The sequence below is a fragment of the Magnolia sinica genome, chromosome 14 (assembly GCF_029962835.1).
Source record: "Magnolia sinica isolate HGM2019 chromosome 14, MsV1, whole genome shotgun sequence".
In the NCBI taxonomy this organism is placed as follows: domain Eukaryota; kingdom Viridiplantae; phylum Streptophyta; class Magnoliopsida; order Magnoliales; family Magnoliaceae; genus Magnolia; species Magnolia sinica.
The window spans coordinates 79778662-79798739 of record NC_080586.1 but is presented as its reverse complement, the minus strand read 5'-3'; the positions used below and the strand labels follow the sequence as shown (position 1 = coordinate 79798739).

Here is a 20078-nt window from a genome sequence, read left to right as displayed (position 1 = left end):
GAAGGAAGTGATAGAACTTTCAGTCGTTGTTCCTCAGCCAATAGATCATTAATAACCGAATTCAATGAAGGAGTAGGGCTACGGTTCAAGAGAGCAGCTCGACAATGCTCGAATTTCGGACGCAGTTTCATAAGAAATTGGCGAACTTGCGCACTCTCGCGCATAGTTTGGAAAATCCTAAAGTCATTAGGAAATATTGGATCCATCAAGGCCATCTCAGTCCAAATTGTGACAATTTTAGAATAAAATGATTGAATACTGTCGTCACCTTGAGTAAGGTTAACGAGATCCTGTTCCAGACGATATGACCGGGCCGCATTACTTTGTTGATAAATTGTCTGAAGATGCTCCCACATTGCCTTAGCCGTGTGATGAGGTGTGAGGCCAACAGCAATGGACCGATCGACTGAATCGAGAATTCAGGTAATAATCCGTCCATTGTTCATTTCCCAATCAGCCAATTTATCGGCATCCGTAGAAGTGGGAATAGTAACAGATCCATCAATTAGTCCCCACAAACCACGACCCTTCAGGAAGTTCTGAAAATGGATGGCCCATAGTGAATAGTTGGTACCATCAAAACTACACCTTGGGGCCCCTGTACGTGATGAGTTCTTGTCCATTGATCGAAGTTAATATAAAGCACGCAAAGAGTTGCAGCAAAAGAAGAATAGGAACATCAACAGGATAGCAACAGTTGCAGCAGAAGAAGAATGGGAACAGCAACAGTTGCAGCAGAAGAAGAATAGGAACAACAACAGGACCTGTGGATCTGGAAAATGTAGATCCGGCGATGCAGCAGCAACAGTAACAGATCGGGCGACGCTGGGGGTGGTCGGATCTTCAACAGGAGTGGTCGGACGCGCAGGGGCTGGTCGGACGCGCAACAGGGGGTGGTCGGACAGGCAGCAGGGGGCGGTCGGACGCGCAGGGGGTGGTCGGACGAGCAGGAGGTGGGCGGATCTTCAACAAGGGACGTTCGGACAAGCAAGGAGTGGCCTGATCTGCAACAGGGGACGTTCGGAAGAGCAGGGGATAGTTGGATCTGCAACAGGGGCGCGGGACGAGCAGCAGATGGTGCTGGACGAGCAGAGGGATGATCGGACGACGTAACAGGGGTGGCCGGACGACGCAGGGGTGGTCAGATCTGACAGGTGGTGCCGGATTTGGATCAGTGATGCTCTGATAGACGAGCTGAAAGCTTTTTTTGTATTTGAGACAACCCAAAGGAGTTGAATATATAGAGATTATAGCATCTATACAAGGAAAGAAATAAAATCAGAATCATCTACCTATGAAAAACCAACTATATAAGGTATGCTAGCTATACAAGGTATGTTTCAGCCTGTCTAACAGTACTTCGGTTCAAATCTGTTTATTTTTCATCTTCCTTCTGGTTGCATGTTCTTTGCTCATATGGGGGGAGATATTTGTCGAACAAAATGATGTTAAGGATTTCTTTGTTGGAATGGGAGCATCTCTCATTTTCAATGGCTGGAAACCATCTGAGTTATGTTTCCCTGCTATTGCTGGTGCTGGGTATCGATTTGTTGTTTTCGTTTCAAGCTTGAGATTTATGTTGAAGTTATTCCTTTCCTATTTTTGGATGGGAAATTTTTATACGACGTTGTTTGAAAAGTGAAAATGATATGAAATTGGGTTCTTAATAAATTCCTGCATTCATTGTGTTTGTTGAAATTAGTATGAGCCAGCCCATCATCTTCCCACTGCTTTTTTGTTGTTGATGATTCTCTATGTGTGAGATTTGTGGTTGCTTTGTCAATTTCAGTTTTGAAACTTCTGCTGAAAGGTGTGTTTTAGAATCTAGAGGTTATATAGTGAGTGAACACATCTACAACTATGACGGTATGTTTTTGAATCTAAAGGTTATATATAGTGTTAAAAACTAGTGGATGGCTGAGAAAATTCACAGAAGTTATATTAAATTCAGATTTTCTTCTTCAAATGTGAACTCATACGAGTGGATTTTTTTTTTATAGCCAAATTGCTTATATGTTGGTACCGGTCTGACAAACTGCTTGCCTTTTTATTGTCCGGCCGACCTTACGATGGATTATGTAAATTTTTCCTTATCCAATAATCAATGTAGGTTGCATTTTCCCTTTTGGGAGAAAATTCTTTGGGAATTAAGGTGTCCAGTATCCGTTATGATATGGCCATATTGGCCGATACGTAACGATAACGGCTGACACCTTTACGCGATACGGGGTCGAAACGGGCATCCCACCTCCTCCTGATTTTGTGACCGTAATGGCTATTATGGGCCTTGAAAAATAGGAAAAAAAATTACCTTTTTTCTTTCTTTTCTTCTTCTTCTTCTTCTTCTCGGGCAGCTGCGGTTGCGGCCGCGGCTGTGGTGTCCTTCTTCTTCCTTCTTCTTCTTCTTCTTCTTCTTCTCTCTCTCTCTCTCTCTCTCTCTCTCTCTCTCTCTCTCTCTCTCTCTCTCTTCTTTCCCTCTTTTTTCTTTTCTCTCTTCTTTTCCTCTTTTTTCCTTTTGGTTTCCCCCTCTCCCTTCTTTTTTTATTCGCAGGTGTACCACACACCAGCTAGCTGTTGTAAGCACATGTCATGCTAAGACGAGTGTTGACACTCCTCGAGCTCCAAGTTGTACGAACAGTTCAAAGGAGATCAAAGTTACATGGGCTCCACAGTGATGTATTTATTATATCTACACCGTTCATCTTTTTTCAGATATCATTTTAGAGCACTACCAAAAAAATGAATTATATCCAAAGATCGTCTGGACCACACCAAAAATAGCAGCGAAGATAATGATTTTTACTGTTAAACAATTCATAGGGCCCACCGTAATGTTTATTTTCCATCCAATCTGTTCAAGCCTTAAGACGAGCTCATCAAATGAATGGACGGTTTAGATATAACACATAGCTTGTGATCAGACCTGAGTGGGCCCCACCATGATGTATATATTTTATCCATGTCGTCCCTCCATTTTGCCACGTCATTTTAGGTCAGGATACAAAAAATTAGTAATATCCAAATCTCAGGTGGACCACACCATAGGAAATAGTGGTTATAGAATGCTCACCATTAAAAATTTCTTAGGGTCCACTGTAATGTTTATTTTCAATCTAACATATTAATTGGGTCACACTGATGTGGATGAAGGGAAAACACACATGTCAGCTTGATCTAAAACTATTATAACCCCTAATAAATTTTTAATGGTGAACTTTTAATTATTGTTGTTTCTTATGGTGCAGTCCACCTGAGCTTTGGATGTGCCTCATTTTTGGGCTCATGCCCTAAAATTATTTGGAAAAATGGATGGACGGTGTGGATATAACACATTCATCATGGGTGGGGCCCAAAAAACTTTAACATGTGTGCTACATTTCACAATCCAAGTCCTGGCGCCTAATACGGGCCCTTAAAAAATTGTACACGAGACATATATTAACTTAAAATTTACCAATTAAATTATGGACTGCAATTGCTAACTCACAATGCCAAAATCAAATTGTTTGAATAGTTTTAATTGTTAATTTGTAAACTTTTATTTTTTAAAATAGGGCCTTTTGATTTTTTTTCATGATTCACTGTCCAATAAATGTCCACCAATTCATAAGTGGGATAATGATAATAAATTGCATGAATTTAAGGCTGATTTGGGGCATAGATTGGTCCTCCAAGTCAGCCCCAAATTGGCAACGCCATCTACCTGAATTTAATTTCATTTTTTAAGAAATTAAATTGTTTAGTATCAAATTTTTTTAAAAACTATTGGGAGAAATAATATCAAATTGTTAAGTATATAAATTAGATATTTAGAAAATTAAATATATGAATTTTGTAGTCAAATTCAGGTTTCTTGGTTCAAAAATTAATCAGACAGTCCGATACAACTTCTCAACAAAGAGTGGATCGTTACACCACCATAAACATGTTCCAATTTATAAATGAATGCATATTTGGAATGCTTAGAATATTCCGGATTTAATCCATATTTTTTCATATTTTTTTGGCCAAAAAAAAATGCACCGTTACGGGCCATTACGCCCTCGTATCACCGTTACACCCTCGTATCCATATCGGTATCGGAGGGCACCGTTATGCCAACCGATACCGATACGGGATACCTTGTTGGGAATAGTCCATCTACGATGGTGCACAACATACCGATGGTCTACATTATAGCTGAAAAAATGGTTGAGCTGACTCTAAATTTGGTTGAGCTAAAATGGTTGTCTACATCCTCGTCACAACATACTCTTTGAATCAATCAACTTGATGGATTTTTGACTTGAGTCTTGTTTTTGGATTTTCGAACCATGGTCAGATTAGATAACATGGGCCCACTTGTATATAAAATGAAACTCAAGTTGGACTCAAGAAGAACTTAATTGCAATTTGGAAGCTGCTTTCTTGTTATGAATAAACTGAAACATCATTCATTCTTCTCATTTCGTCTTTATTGAAATGACCAAAATAGGTTAGTCTAACTATTTATATTCAGGAAGTAACCCTCCAACTTGCAATCACTATTTGAACCTGAAACTATTTTGATTTGTGTTTGGTCAGTGTATGACACATCTAAATGCATTTGTGTTTCAGAGAAACTCATTCAAACTTTACTCTTCTTTTTCTTTGTATAGGGAATTCTAGCTAGTGTCTAGATTTTTTCCTGTGACAAGGATGCACAGGCTCAGCCTTTTGCTTGGCGAAGTTTTTTCCGGTGCTTCACGGTGCAACTGCACTAGAACTATGGTGCAACAGGACTTATGACAGTGGCACAATCTGATGTTAATAAAACCAACCAGAGTTGCTATGGTGAATCAAAGCTGAATTACTGGACAATTGATGGGAGCCATGAAGTACTCGTGCCTCTATGTATGATTTTCAAGTTAATTGGTTGACCTTATTAATCTATCATTCTTTGTTTGCATTTGCAAGTGAAAATTGCAGATTTTATAGATGGGTTGCAGGTAAAGAAGGGCCTGTTTGTGATAAGTGGGTCTTTGGCCAGTTTACTTTTATGTCCAATCTTGCATTTAAGCATGTAGCTGGCTGGTTGTGTGCATGTGTATGCAAAATCATCATGCCATTAGTTTTAGTATGAATGCATAGATTAAGTTGAATGTGATCAATCTTCAAGGTAGTATGTTACACTTCAGCTTTGTTGAATGTAGGATGGCCATTTAAGAGTTTTCAAGTGGTAGTATGGAAGTCCTTCTTGATCAGCCTGATGCCCATCCCTCTGTGAAATATTTGGATTTCATGTACATGAAAATATTTGTATATGTCTGGAAAATGTTTATATATGCTTGTGTTAGGGGATCATGGAAGCACACAGAGATGAATCCAAGATAACAATCCAATAACACCAAGCGAACACACAGAACACAGAGATTTTAATGTGGAAAAACCCTTTCGGGAAAAAAAAAACCACGACACAAAACGATAGATGATCACTTTGAAAGCAGAAATTACAAAGAGAGAATACTTATCCCATTTGAACAACCTTAAATCTCACCCTTACAACACCCCTTTAAAACCTGAGGATGATTTTAAAACCGTTAGAATACCTCCCGATCCTGTTTACACCCATATATATAGCTTTGGAAAGAATCCCAAATGAAATCGGAAACAAATCTCGCAAATTCGCAGTTTTGTGTAAAATTTGCGTAGAATCTGTTGATGGCATCGAAGTCTTATTGATGGCATCAAAGCCCTATCGATGGCATCGAACTAACACCTCAACCATCCAGAGAAAAAACATGATTTTCCATTAATTCTTGATGGCATTGAGCACTCATCGATTGCACCGAAAAAGTGCCCAGTTAGTCTAGCAACTAACCGAAGAAAATCCAGAAAGCATCGATGGGATCAAGGATTGATCGATGCCGTCAAAGGTGACATTGAACAGACTATCGATTGCATGGACAGACCAAGTGACAGGCTCGATTTAAGATATTTATTACAACAATCTCCATCATGTCTTTAATTTTCAAATGTGTAGCTTCTTGTCATCTTATCTTATCTCTGCTTTGCATCATAGCTCCACCAACGCTTCTCGTGCACACTCCGTCTTCCTTTTACGCCATCGCCAAGCCTAGAGAAGTTGTACAAAAATTGAACTTTTTTGTAGGAACAACCTTGGTGAGCATGTACGCCGGATTCACGTTGGTGTGAATCTTCTCCAGAGTTATGCCTCCTTCCTCAAGCACCTGTTGGATAAAATGGTGACAAACATCAATCTGTTTAGTACGTGAGTGATAAATATAATTTTTAGCCAAGTAGATAGCTTTCTTACTATCATAGTCAACCGGCACGGCCTCTTGCTAACGCCCTAATTGATTTATCATGCCTCTCAACCAAACACCTTCCTTAAACGCTTCCGTCATAGCCATATACTTTTCTTCTATTGTAGAAAGGGCCACCACAAATTAAAGCTTTGACATCTAGCTAATTGTTCAACCCGCTAAGACAAACGAGTAACCTAAAGTCGACTTTCTGGAATCCACACTGCCTGTGTAATCTGAATCCACATACCTTATTAACTTTGCTCTGGTTTTCTCAAAAGTTAAGACATGGTCTTTTGTACCTCAAATGTATCGAAGTAGCCATTTCACTACCTTCCAATATTGGTTGCCGGGGTATTTGCTCACAACACCGATTGCCTAAAAGTAGAAATTACAAAGAGAGAATGCTTCCCCGATTCAAACAACCTCGAATCTCACCCTTGCGAAAGCTTTAGAATCCCTTAGAATAATACCTCTCAATCTCGTTTACACCCATATATATATATATATATATATATATATATATATATATATATATATATATATATATATATATATATATATATATGGAAAGAATCCCAAACGAAATCGGACACAAATCCCGCAAATTCGCAGTTTTGTGTAAAATCTATATAGAATCTGTCAATGTCATCGAAGTCCTATCGATGACATCGAACTAATCCTGTTGATGGCATCGAAGCCCTATCGATGGCATCAAACTAACACCTCAACTGTCCATAGACAAAACATGAATTTTCAAAAATTCTCGATGGCATTGAACACTCATCGATGACATCGAAAAAATGCCCAGTTAGTCCAGCACCTAACCGAAGAAAATCCAGAGAAGTCCTTCTTGATCAGCCTGATGCACATGCTTATGTGAAAGATTTGGATTTCAGGTACATGGAAATATTTGTATATGTCTGGAAAATGTTTGGACTTTGTACTATAGTTAAATAGCATAGTAGTTAGCATTTACAAACCATGTCAGTTTGCTTGAGAGTGCTAGAAACCCAAGTTTATATATATATATATATATATATATATATATATATATATATATATATATATATATATATATATAGCATCCTTGGGAAGTAGTGGTCCTTGTCAGGTTTGGGACCTAACGTCATTGATGATTGTAGCCAATTTACCAGGAGAAAATGTGAGCAGCTTGTTTTACTTTCCTTTTTTTTTTTTTGATAGGTAACCTACGCTTGAACCCGTTACCTCTGTTGAAACACACCGTCTACCATTGAGCTATCGGTTCGAGCCCATTTTACTGATTCCTTAAATACAGTTTTGGAATTTCCTTTTTTTTTTTTCCTCGTATCTTTGAATCTAAGCTGGATATGTCTGTCAAATTCAAGGTGAGGTTTTCGGGTTTTGCCGTTCTTCTCATAATAGTGATGATAATCAAACGCTATATGTGACTGCAATGTAAGGTGAAATTCCTTATTGGAATAACAGGTTCTCCTTGATTGCTATTGTTTCATATGTTGCTGATTTTGAAGCTGTTTCACAGGCCATCATGGAAGCATTGTCTCTTGGAACACCATAACAGATTCTCCTTGATTGCTATTGTTTCAAATTATCTCAACTGTTTTAACCTTCCTTTGTGATTAATATTGTGCATAAGAATTGGTTGGACGGGGATTGTGTATGTTTCTCATTAGCATGTTTCATTATTTCAGATTTACTGGGGTAGGCGATTGGGACCAAGGCTTCTTGGTAGGGCTGATGATTTTATGGTAAATATTTGCTTTTATTTGCATTTGAAATTTTGACATAAATGATATAAGCTATTATAAGTAGATAGTTTCTTGTTTTTTGGTGGAATATGTGCATATATGGATAAAATAAGGAAATGACTCAAACAATGAATGATGCCTGGTGATTTTTATTTATTTTTGCATAAACTAGCTAGGTTGAATGCCGTATTTTATAAATGCAATTGGAAGTATGATGGCCCTTTCAGAAAAGAACTGTTTCAAGTGGATTTTGGTTAGAAGATTTAAAACAGAAAAATCCAAGTGCATGATCACTCTGAAGATTTTGTAACAGGATTCACTTTGGGTGATTTTGTGCATGTTATAGGCTGTTGATGCCAGAAGATGCTTATTATGAAGACCAGGTGGAAATGGTGATCGAGAAGATGCTTCATTAGGTCCGCATGGTCGGAGAGGGGTATGTTTTTAATTTTCATTTTGCTTTTTTGTTTTCCCCCCTTTTCTTCCATTTTCTTTTTGTCTACTTTATTTCTATGAATTTTGTCGTGTGCCTAGGTCAATATTTTGGTTTGAGTTGGGTGGTGTTGCTTGCTAGCGTGACTGCATAATTAAAATGAGGCCGTTTTAGAAAATCTCAAAACTATTGAGCTTGATCCACTTGTTGCTTTAGTGGCATAGGGTACTTGTTATAGCCTGTGTTTAATGCATATTTTTATAAAAGGAAACTAATTGGAATGCAGCACACCCATTTCATTTTTTTGTTGCACTATATCAAATTGCATGTGGCAAGGTCTAGGCAATTCTCTGTTTTTAAATCAGCAAAATAAACTAAATTGCCATCTTTATGCTTTCACTTAAATGAACATATGTATTATAGTATCATTTTCCTTTTCCCCAAGTCTATTGCTTGGCAGGTTGTTTGGGCTTTTGCCCTTAGTCCAAAACCTGAGCTCTTTTTCTTTTTTTTTTTTTTCTTTTTTTTTTTTTTTTTTTTTTTTTTTTTTGTCATTGATGTAAAATTCGAGCAGCTGTTTATTTTTGGTAATTGGCACCATTTTAAAGTAATTGTTTTATTTTGATCAATGTTCGATCTTATTTGACTTCTTGACATGTGTGTTCTCTTAAATTTGTAGATGGAGACTTTTGCAATGACAATTGCAAATGGGTACCAATGCTGCTAGGTTGAAATGATATGTAGACAGAGGTTGATATAACTAGCTGTATTGGCCAATCTAGGAGTAGACCACATGAAGGATTTTTCTTTTAATGTAATCAGACAATTTTCAACTTTTTAATTATAAAGTTGTACAATATTTGTTTAATATTCATTTTTAATTGTACCACAATATTCTTTGGTTTTCAAATATATTTTTTAAAAAATACAGGTTTCAATAGAAAAAAAAATTACTCCCTTTTTGAGTGATGGGTTTGATAACTTGAAAATTTGTGACGGTTTTCAACCGTCCCTAAATTGAAGTTGAGCAACTTCGAAACCGTTCCTAAATCAAATATTGCGACGGTTTTCAACTGTCCCTAAATTTTGCAACGCCCTCCCTCGTTGAAAACCGTTTCTAAATGGTTTAGGAAGGGCTAAAAACCGTTCCTATATAGTGATTTTCTTATTCTGAGCAGGACTTCATGCTCAACCAATGTGATGGTATTAACACTATCATGCACAAATTGTCAAGTTTCATTTGTCGACTCTAATCCACCCAAATTTTATATTATCTATAGATAAGTTATCAGCCAAAATTTGATTGAATTAGTGAAATTGAGGTTTGATTAATGGAAATATGTTTGTTGAATTTAGAGGTTGAATGATTTTTGTTTCAATCATCCAATAAATATCTATTAATTATCTATTAGTGTTTATGCCTAATCTAATGTGACAGATTTCACAGTTAGTAAGCCAATACGTGGTAGCACCACTGTACGAAAGACCAAGATGAAATCCCCATAGTGGATGTGATCTGCAAGAAGATTTTGTGAAACGCAAAAAAAAGTTATTGTGATAAGACCATTCATTTTTCTTTATTAAAAAAAAAAGTTGTAGCATAACATGTGGCAATATAAGAGAGGCCATGCACTCAGTATTGGCCTAGAAAAAAAAGTCATGGCCATTGTTTTAGCTAGCGGCGACGCTTTTCATGACATATGGCGAAAGACAAGTGGTTGCACATATATATATATAGGAAGCCATAAACAAATGGCTCTAATACACACGATTAGTTATGACAGTGATCAATAGAAACATATGGCACAACTTGATTGTCCGATGCTTCCGGAAGTGAGCTAGTTACAGTAAATTATGATTATGAGTAGTCTTCAACGTGAGTGTTATTCCACCTACAATCTAGACGGTTCACTCATCTGTTGAGCTAGAAGTGAATATATAGAACATCAAATGAATATGAAAATGTAGCCATCAGTTCATTCAGAGTCATGATACATGCGTATTTTCTGGCTGAAACGCATCTTCGAGGGAACTTGGCTACTGGCCATTCTATATCTCTCATATGCATTTCTCATCATGGTAATGATAATATGTGATATAGGACGAGGTTCAAGCATGTTCATGATGTACATTGACTGAAAGAAGCCCAAGGAGAAATCGATAAAATTCAGCATAGTTCGACTGATTGACAGATCTGATCAACAGATCGAAATTCTATAAAAAACTCAGCATAGTTTGTTGGCTGATTTCTACCAATTGGCAGAAGCAAAGGTGCCTGCGTGCTTACAGGATTTGCAAGTGCGTCAAGTGATCGGGCTGAGTGGCCCTCTCCCCCCTTCTGCAGCCTTCCTCCTTCTTCCACAATGTGTTATTGATCATGTGTTCCAGGCAAGATATTGCACTTCAGATGACGCTGACGCCCCCTTTTGGCCATTCACGAGTTCAGGTGATTTTTCTGTTAAATCAGCATGTTCCTTGTTCAGGAATCCGAACCCAGGGCGAAGTTGGTCAAGATGGGTGTGGCATGCAAAGCTGCCAACCAAAATCTCGCTTCATGTCTGGAAGGTGCTTCACAAAGCAGTCCCGGTCGACAGTGCAGTTCAGTCCAGAGGCGTTCACATTGCGTCCAGCTGTGTTTGTTGTTCCATGCATGCAGCTCAGCCCCACAGTATTGAGACACTGATTCACCTATTCCTTAACAACAGCGTGGCTCAATCTGTTTGGCACACGGTGGGGAGTTGGCTGGGAATTTGCGTAATGGAAGCTCTATTAGTGGAATCTCAGCTAATGCAGTGGTGGGCGGCGGTTGCTGCCACGCGAAACAACTCAGTGAGTCGAATGATCCTCCCTTGTATCGTTTTATGGGAGATTTGGAAAGCGCGAAATGGTACAGTTTTTTTTTACGGTTGGCCGGTCTCTTCAGATTGTGTTCTAGCCAAGATCAGATGGTGGGTCGACTTGTTCATTTCTCCTACCAATGGCAGCTACGGGCTGGCCTCTGGGTGCACCAACAATCTGAGGGGACGGGCTGACTCGTCGCTTGGCTCTTCTCCAGGCATCAGGCTTGTTCTGATTAGATGGGAGCGACCATCGCATGGATGGGTTAAAATTAATGTAGATGGGTCCTCCAAAGGAAATCCAGGCAGCTCGGGAGGTGGTGGTGTTGGCAGAGGGGAGTTGGGCAATTTTTTTTTTTCGCCTTTTCTACAGGTTATGGGGTCGGTTCAAACTCCGCTGCAGAATTGAGGGCAGTGTATGACGGTCTAGCTCTTGGAATTCAAAGGGGTTATAGCCAGATCATTATGGAATTAGACTCTAAATAGGTAGTTGATATTCTCAATGGAGTGGCAAATCCTAGTTGGAAATGGAAGTTGTGGGTTCATAGGATGCAAAGCAAAGGTCGAATCAGCTTTGTACATGTTAGGAGGGAAGGGAAATCGCCGATGGATTTTTTGGCCCGGTTAGGGAGTGCTTCTCAAACTAATGCTGAGTTCAATCATTTTTCGGACCTTTCTCTTCAGGTTAGAGGCTCTGTTTTCCTTGATTAGGTTGGGTTAGGTTCTCTTATGTCGATTGGTTGAGCTTTCTGGTATAGTTTTTTTTTTCTTTTGTCCTTTCTTGGTTGGTCCCCTGTTTTATGTAAAGGGGTGCCATCAGTCGTAAAGGTGGGTTTTTTCCTTCTTGAAATTATCGAAGTAAAGGTTTTTTGAAAAAAAAGAAGATTTCTACTAGTTTAGACAAGTCGACAAATTTGTCAACATGTCGAAATACTATTCGACAGGTCGACAAGTCAAAATTTGTAGAATTTATAGGTTTAAATCTTCGGACACTTTTGGCTATTTCAGCTCGTCAACTCGACCAGTTGACGGCAAGCCGACAGATGCGGGAAATTTGTGCAATTTTCTAAATTTATTTCTTAGTTTGATTAGTAACTCTTTGATTGTGTTTTTAGAGTTTCTTTAGAGTTATTTAAAGGTGTTAAACTTGGTGATGGGTTATGCAAAAAAGTCCATTGTTTGTCAGCAAGAGGCGAGGATAGCCGATCAGTGACTTGGTGGCTTTGTTAGCTGCTTCCACGATAGGCGCCCCCGTCATCTATTTTATCTCTGGGGTGCCCGAATGTCCATATCTTGTAAATTTTCTTCCTTATGATATAAAATGCTGATTCTATTAGGAAAACAAAATTACATCCTGCCCTATATAGAATTGGGCCCAGATCTGATAGACTACTTTCACTTCCCTCAAGGCTTCTTTTAATTCAACCGTTCTAAGAATGTACCTTTTAGTCCAACGGTTCAAAGAAGTTATGGTTTAATTTGATATTTTTTTCCCTTCATCCAGGTATGTGTGACATTTTAAATAGGTTGGATGTGCAAATAAACATCATGGTGGGACCTTTGAAGGTTTCAAAAGTTTCAGAAATCATTTTTTCTCCACTACATTGTGGTGTGGTCAATTTAAGCTTTGGATCTACCACATTTTTGGGCTGATGATGGACTGACGGTGTGGATCACTACGTCAAAACAGCGAAAAAAGGACGGTCCAAAACCGTCTCAAATGACCAAAAAGGACGGTCATGGATCGTCGCATGGGCCGTCAAATTTTGACGTGTCATATTACTTAAAGGACGGTCGAAAACCGTCATTCTTATTGACGAAAAAAGGACGGTCATGAACTATCCTTAAAAAGGACGGTCATGTACCGTCTCTTATGAGCCTTCAAAAGACAGCCATCGACCGTCCTTTAAAAGGACGGTCATGGACCGTCTTCAAAAAGGATTGTCATAGACCGTCTCTGATGAGCCTTCAAAGGACGACCATGGACCGTCCTTAAAAAGAACTATCATGGACCCTCTCTTATGGGCCTTCGAAGGATGGTCATGGACTGTCCTTTAAAAGGACGGTCATGGACCGTCCTTAAAAAGGACTGTCATGGACCGTCTCTTATGAGCCTTTAAAGGACGGCCATAGACTGTCCTTAAAAAGGACTGTCATAGACCATCCCTTATGAGCCTTCAATACACCTGTTGTAGTATATTTCATCGTATTCTTCCTGATATACACTTGTTATATAACATATTTCATCATATTCACATTCACATCCATCTAAACTCAAACTACGTAAATCCAACATAAACTACATTCATCCAAACATAAACTACATCCATCCAAACACAAACAATCTTATCCACATTACATTCATCCACGCATAAATACATATAAGTTTAACGTACATCATTAAAAAAATCAGCAACAATTTTCTTTATCTTTTATCTAAAAAAAATATTAAACCAACAAAACATCATAATTCAGAATCATGAAGAATTAACTTCTTCTAAAAAAGTAGGCACTTTTTAAAAATAAAACTGATCATTAAAATAAAACTAATGCAAGCAAATAATGCAAAAAAGTGTTTCAATTCAAGTTAATAGAAACAACAACAAAAATTAAAGCTTTGTAAAAAGGGGCATATGTTAAAAGGGATATAATCTTATTTCTTGCCATGTGATTGGGCTACATTATTACAGCAATTGGGTTCGGGTTCGGGTTTAGGTTTGGGTTTTCAAGTTTAGGTTTAGGTTTAGGTTTAGGTTAGGGAGTTGAGATTAGGAATAGGTGTAGGTTTAGGTTTAGGGATTTGAGAATACATTTAGATTTTAGGTTTAGGTTTAGGTTATAGGTTATAGGTTTAGGTTAAGGTTTAGGTTTAGGTTATAAGCTATAGGTTTAGGAAATTGAGAATAGGTTAATGTTTAGGTTTAGGAAATCGGGTTCGGGTTCAGGATCAGGTTTAGGTTTGGGTTTTCAAGTTTAGGTTTAGGTTTAGGTTAGGGAGTTGACATTAGGATTAGGTGTAGATTTAGGTTTAGGGATTTGAGAATACATTTAGGTTTTAGGTTTAGGTTTAGGTTAAGGTTTAGGTTTAGTTTAGGTTTAGGTTATAAGCTATAGGTTTAAGGAATTAAGAATAGGTTGAGGTTTAGGTTTAGGAAATCGGGTTCGGGTTCGAGATCGGGTTTAGGTTTGGGTTTTCAAGTTTAGGTTTAGTTTTGGGTTAGGGAGTTGAGATTAGGATTAGGTTTAGGTTTAGGTTATAAGCTATAGGTTTAGGGAATAGGTTAAGGTTTAGGTTTAGGAAATCGGGTTCGGGTTCGAGATCTGGTTTAGATTTGGGTTTTCAAGTTTAGGTTTAGGTTAAGGAGTTGAGATTAGGATTAGGTGTAGGTTTAGGTTTAGAGATTTGAGAATACATTTAGGTTTTAGGTTTAGGTTTAGGTTATAGGTTATAGGTTTAGGTTTAGGTTATAGGTTATAGGTTTAGGTTTAGGTTTAGGTTAAGGTATAGGTTTAGGTTTCAGTTTAGGTTATAAGTTATAGGTTTAGGGAATTGAGAATAGCTTAAAGTTTAGGTTTAGGAAATCGGGTTCGGGTTCGGGATTGGGTTTAGGTTTGGGTTTTCAAGTTTAGGTTTATGTTTAGGTTAGGGAGTTGAGATTAGGATTAGGTGTAGGTTTAGGTTTAGGGATTTAAGAATACATTAGGTTTTAGGTTTAGGTTTAAGTTATAGGTTATAGGTTTAGGTTTAAGTTTAGGTTTCGGTTTAGGTTATAAGCTATAGGTTTAGGGAATTGAGAATAGGTTAAGGTTTAGGTTTTGGAAATCGGGTTCGGGTTCGGGATCGGGTTTAGGTTTGGGTTTTCAAGTTTAGGTTTAGGTTTAGGTTAGGGAGTTGGCATTAGGAATAGGTGTAGGTTTAGGTTTAGGGATTTGAGAATACATTAGGTTTTAGGTTTAGGTTTAGCTTATAAGTTATAGGTTTAGGTTATAAGCTATAGGTTTATGGAATTGAGAATAAGTTAATGTTTAGGTTTAGGAAATTGGGTTCGAGTTCGGGATCGGGTTTAGGTTTAGGATTTCAAGTTTAGGATTAGGTTTAGGTTATGGAGTTAAGATTAGGATTAGGTGTAGGTTTAGGTTTAGGGATTTGAGAATACATTTAGGTTTTAGGTTTAGGTTTAGGTTTTAGGTTTTAGGTTTAGGAAATCGGGTTCGGGTTTGGGATCGGGTTTAGGTTTGGGTTTTCAAGTTTAGGTTTAGGTTTGGGTTAGGGAGTTGAGATTAGGATTAGGTGTAGGTTTAGGTTTAGAGATTTGAGAATACATTAGGTTTTAGGTTTAGGTTTAGGTTATAGGTTATACGTTTAGGTTTAGGTTTAGGTTATAAGCTATAGGTTTAGGGAATTGAGAATACATTAAGGTTTAGCTTTAGGAATTCGGGTTCGGGTTCGGGGTCAGTTTAGGTTTGGGTTTTCAAGTTTAGGTTTAGGTTTAGGTTAAGGAGTTGAGATTAGGATTAGGTGTAGGTTTAGGTTTAGGGATTTGAGAATACATTAGGTTTTAGGTTTAGGTTTAGGTTATATGTTATAGGTTTAGGTTATAAGCTATAGGTTTAGGGAATTGAGAATAGGTTAAGGTTTAGGTTTAGGAAATCGGGTTCGGGTTCAAGATCGGGTTTAGGTTTGGGTTTTCAAGTTTAGGTTTAGGTTAGAGAGTTGAGATTAGGATTAGGTGTAGGTTTAGGTTTAGGGATTTGAGAATACATTTAGGTTTTAGGTTTAGGTTTAGGTTTAGGTTATAGGTTATAGGTTTAGGTTTAAGTTTAGGTTTAGGTCAAGGTATAGGTTTAGGTTATAAGCTATAGGTTTAGGGAATTAAGAATAGGTTATGGTTTAGGTTTAGGAAATCGGGTTCGGGTTCGGGATCGGGTTTAGGTTTGGGTTTTCAAGTTTAGGTTTAGGTTAGTGGACCCCACCACAGAAAATAATGGGAGGCTGTTTTCCACCGTTGAAACTATCCTAAGGCCTATCATAATGTTTATTTGAAATCCAACTGGTTCAAAAGTAATAAAAAAGAAAAAATGGTCATGGGGCCATACATCATGGTGGGGCCCACACAACACCAACCACCAGCCAATGGATGGTGTAGGGGGAGTAGCCAATCTGTTCCCCTTATTTGTGGTGTGGTCCATTTTAATCTTTGAATATGATTCATTTTTTAGATAATTCTGTAAAATGATCTCGAAAAATGGATGAATGGTGTGTGTTGATCCCAAATTTTCGGTAAATCCAAAACTCAAGTGGATCATGCCACACAAAACAGTGTGGAATAATGATTTCCACCGTTGATACCTTCATTGGGCCCACAGTAATGTTTATTTGCCATCCAACATGTTCATAATATCAAAAAGATATGAATGAAGGGAAAACACAAACATCAGCTTGATCCAAAACTTCTATCAAATGCACGGTGTTGATGTTTGACACACATCATGATGGGCTCCACAAAACTTACTAACATTAATTCTTAAAGTCTCAGGGTGTCAATAAGTGGGGTCACAATTTTGACTAGAATATTTAACCTATTTTACATGTCTGGTCCGTTCACTCTATTTTACTAATCATTATTCTCAATTTGACTAGTTACTCGCCCCGATCATGCTACATATGAGAAAGATATTGGGCAAACAAGATTGATCAACAATTTGAGTGAATTTTGATTTAAACATCTGAAGTTATTACTCTTCAATCTGGACTGATCATATTGTCCAAAAATGGTTAAAGGTTGTTCAAAATATCAAAAATATATGAATAAATAAAAAACACAAATATCAGCTTGATCCAAACTTCTATGACCTCCAAGAAATTTTAAATGGTAGAGGTTCAATCACACTATTTCCTGTGGTGTGGTCCACTTGAGCTTTAGATATGCTTCCTTTTTGTTCTTTAGATCTCAAATTATTTGTTAACATGGATGAATGGAGTGGATAAAATAAATAAATAACAGTGGACCCCATAGAGTTTACTCTCGTAAGGGTAATGAGTAACTCACCTAAAGGTAGTAGAGAACGGTTTCCTTAAAACATTCATAATCGTATATTGGGCTGCCTAGATGTGATTCACATATATATCCAACCCACTCATTATATGTGTCCCACTTGGATGTGGAATCAGACCAAGTTTCAACTGCATCCATGTCTGTATTAACTTATAAACAGATTGGATCTTAAATAAACATCAAGACGAGCCCTAAGAAGGTTTAAATAGTGGGTGTCACTATCCCACTCTTTTCTATGGTGGGTCCACTTGAACTTTGGATCTGCCCCGTCAATCAGATGCACCATTCCATGGTGGGCTACGAGCTTAAAAATAAAGTCAATCCATGACTTGGGTGGGCCACACCACATACTATAGTTGAGAGGGTTACCCTCCCATTAAAACATTCATAATCATTTATTGGTCCCACCTAGATGTGGTTCATAGATCCAGCCCATTCATTATTTGTGTCCCACTTGGATGAGGAGTCAGACCAAGTTTCATACACATCCAAAACTCATGTGGGCCCCACTAAATGCTTTTATATGTTTTAGGGATGTCTTCGCATAGTTTTAGATGCTATGGCCCACCTGAGTTTCGTATACGACTGATTTTTGGACTTAAAGGGGACACGTCAAATGCATGGTGTTGATGTTCTACACACATCATGGTGGGGCGCACATAGATTAACCTCATGGGAAGTTCCCATGAGGTGACCTTATAATACCATTTCACTATTTAGGTAACTCCTTCATGGGTGTTACTCTAACCGTGTAGGGCCCACCTTGATATATTTTATGTATATTGACACCGTCCATATATTTTTTCCATCATATTTTAGGATGTGATTTCAAATCACAAGAACTCAATAATCTCAGGTGGGCCATTCCAATCAAAACAATGATGAATAACTATTAAAAACCTTTTGAAGGCCACAAAAGTTTTGGATCAATTTGATCTTTGTAGTTTACCTTCATCTAGATCTTCTTTATATTATCAACAAGTTGGATTGCAAATAAACATTAATAAAACCTTACGATGGGCTCTTTATAATTTTTAATGGCGAGGTAATATATTATCATTCTTTCTAGTGGTGTGGTCCACTTAAGATTTAAATCTGCACAAATTTTTATACCCGGCCCAAAAATGGGTTGGAGAAACATAGGGGCGGCAAGGATATACAACACATCATCAAAATCTCACTTTTGTTATCTCACTTTTCAAAATAAAAAATCTAGCTTTCTTTTTGAAAAAATATATATATTTTTTACAATTTGTCAATTTTTTCACAATTTTGTTTAATTTCTTAAATTTTCTTTTTCAAAATATCATTTTTTTAATCTCACTTTTGTTATATAACTTTTCAATTTTTCTTGTTAAAATGCAAAATCTAGTTTTCTTTTTTAAAAAATATATATTTTTTTCAATTTGTTAATTTTTTCACAATTTTGTTTAATTTTTAAATTTTTTTTTTCAAAATATCATTTTTTTATCAATTTTTTTTTTCAAAATTATCAATATTATTCAAAGTTCTTAATTTTTTTTTTTCAAAATCTAGATTTTTATAAAATTACAGTTTCTTTTGTTCAAAATTTAAATTTTTCTTAAACATTGTTAATTATTTTTCTAAGCTTCTCAACTATTTTTTTTTCGAAATTCATAATTTTTTTGAGCTTAGTTTTTGACCTGAGTATTAGAGACGGTTTAGGACCATCTCTAATAGAGACGGTCTTTGACTGTCTCTAATAGAGACGGTCTAGTACCGTCTCTAATAGAGAGTCTTTAACCAGGCTATAAGACGGTTAAGGACCGTCTCTAATAGAGACGGTCTTTGACAGTCTCAGATTACAAGTAAAAGATGGCCAATGACCGTCTCTAATGCAGACGGCCAATGACCGTCTCTGATGACTACATATAAGACGGTCAAGGATCGTCTCTAATGCAGATGGCCAATGACCGCCTCAAATGACCGCATATAAGACGGTCTTAAATGATTTTTAGACGTTCAAATTTTTAAGACAATAGTAAGGATGGTCAGGGGCCATCTAAAATTTTAGAGACGGTTTACGGCCATCTCTAAAGTTTCTTTAAACCAAGTAATTTTAGAGACGGTCTAAAACCGTCTCGAAATCCATCCTTTTTTTCTTTTTTTTTTTCCATTTTTCACGTAGTGGATATAAGACATGCATCATGATGGGACCCAAAGAACCTGGTGACCTCAACACACTGTGGTGTGTGGCACATTACGCAATCTGCTACCAGTGCAGGCAGCATATACCAACCTTCTACAGTGCGCCCCAAAAGAGGGACGCGAATTAGCAGATCCAGCCTAGTGGGTGCAACCCTCATCAACCTGAGGCCCACTTCAATGTATGTATTATATATCTAGGCCGTCCAAATGTTTTTCCAGCTTACTTTAGGGCCTGGTCCAAAAATAAAACAGATACAAATCTCAAGTGGACCACATAGTACAAATTAAATTCCTACAATTAAAAGATTCCTAGGGCCACAAAAGTTTTGGATCAAGCTGTTATTTGTATTTCCCTTCATCCAATTCTGTATGATCTTATTAACAGATTGTTCGGAAAATAAACAATAAAGTGGACCCTAGGAAGCTTTAATGGTGGACGTTGAATAACCACTATTTTCAATTTCCAGCGGCATGGTCTACCTAAGATTTGTATGATTGTATCTGCTTCAGTTTCAAAAGCATGCCCTAAAATAAAATGGCAAAAGGAT

The 20078-nt window shown here is 37.5% G+C and overlaps 1 long non-coding RNA gene across 1 annotated transcript; it reads left to right on the top strand.

Annotated features, from left to right (window-relative positions):
• The first annotated feature begins 1341 nt into the window (after positions 1 to 1341).
• Positions 1342 to 4992, top strand: LOC131224684 (uncharacterized). Its single transcript, XR_009161122.1, has 2 exons — positions 1342 to 1866; positions 4638 to 4992. It is a non-coding gene; the product is annotated as an uncharacterized LOC131224684 (long non-coding RNA).
• The last annotated feature ends 15086 nt before the right edge of the window (positions 4993 to 20078 follow it).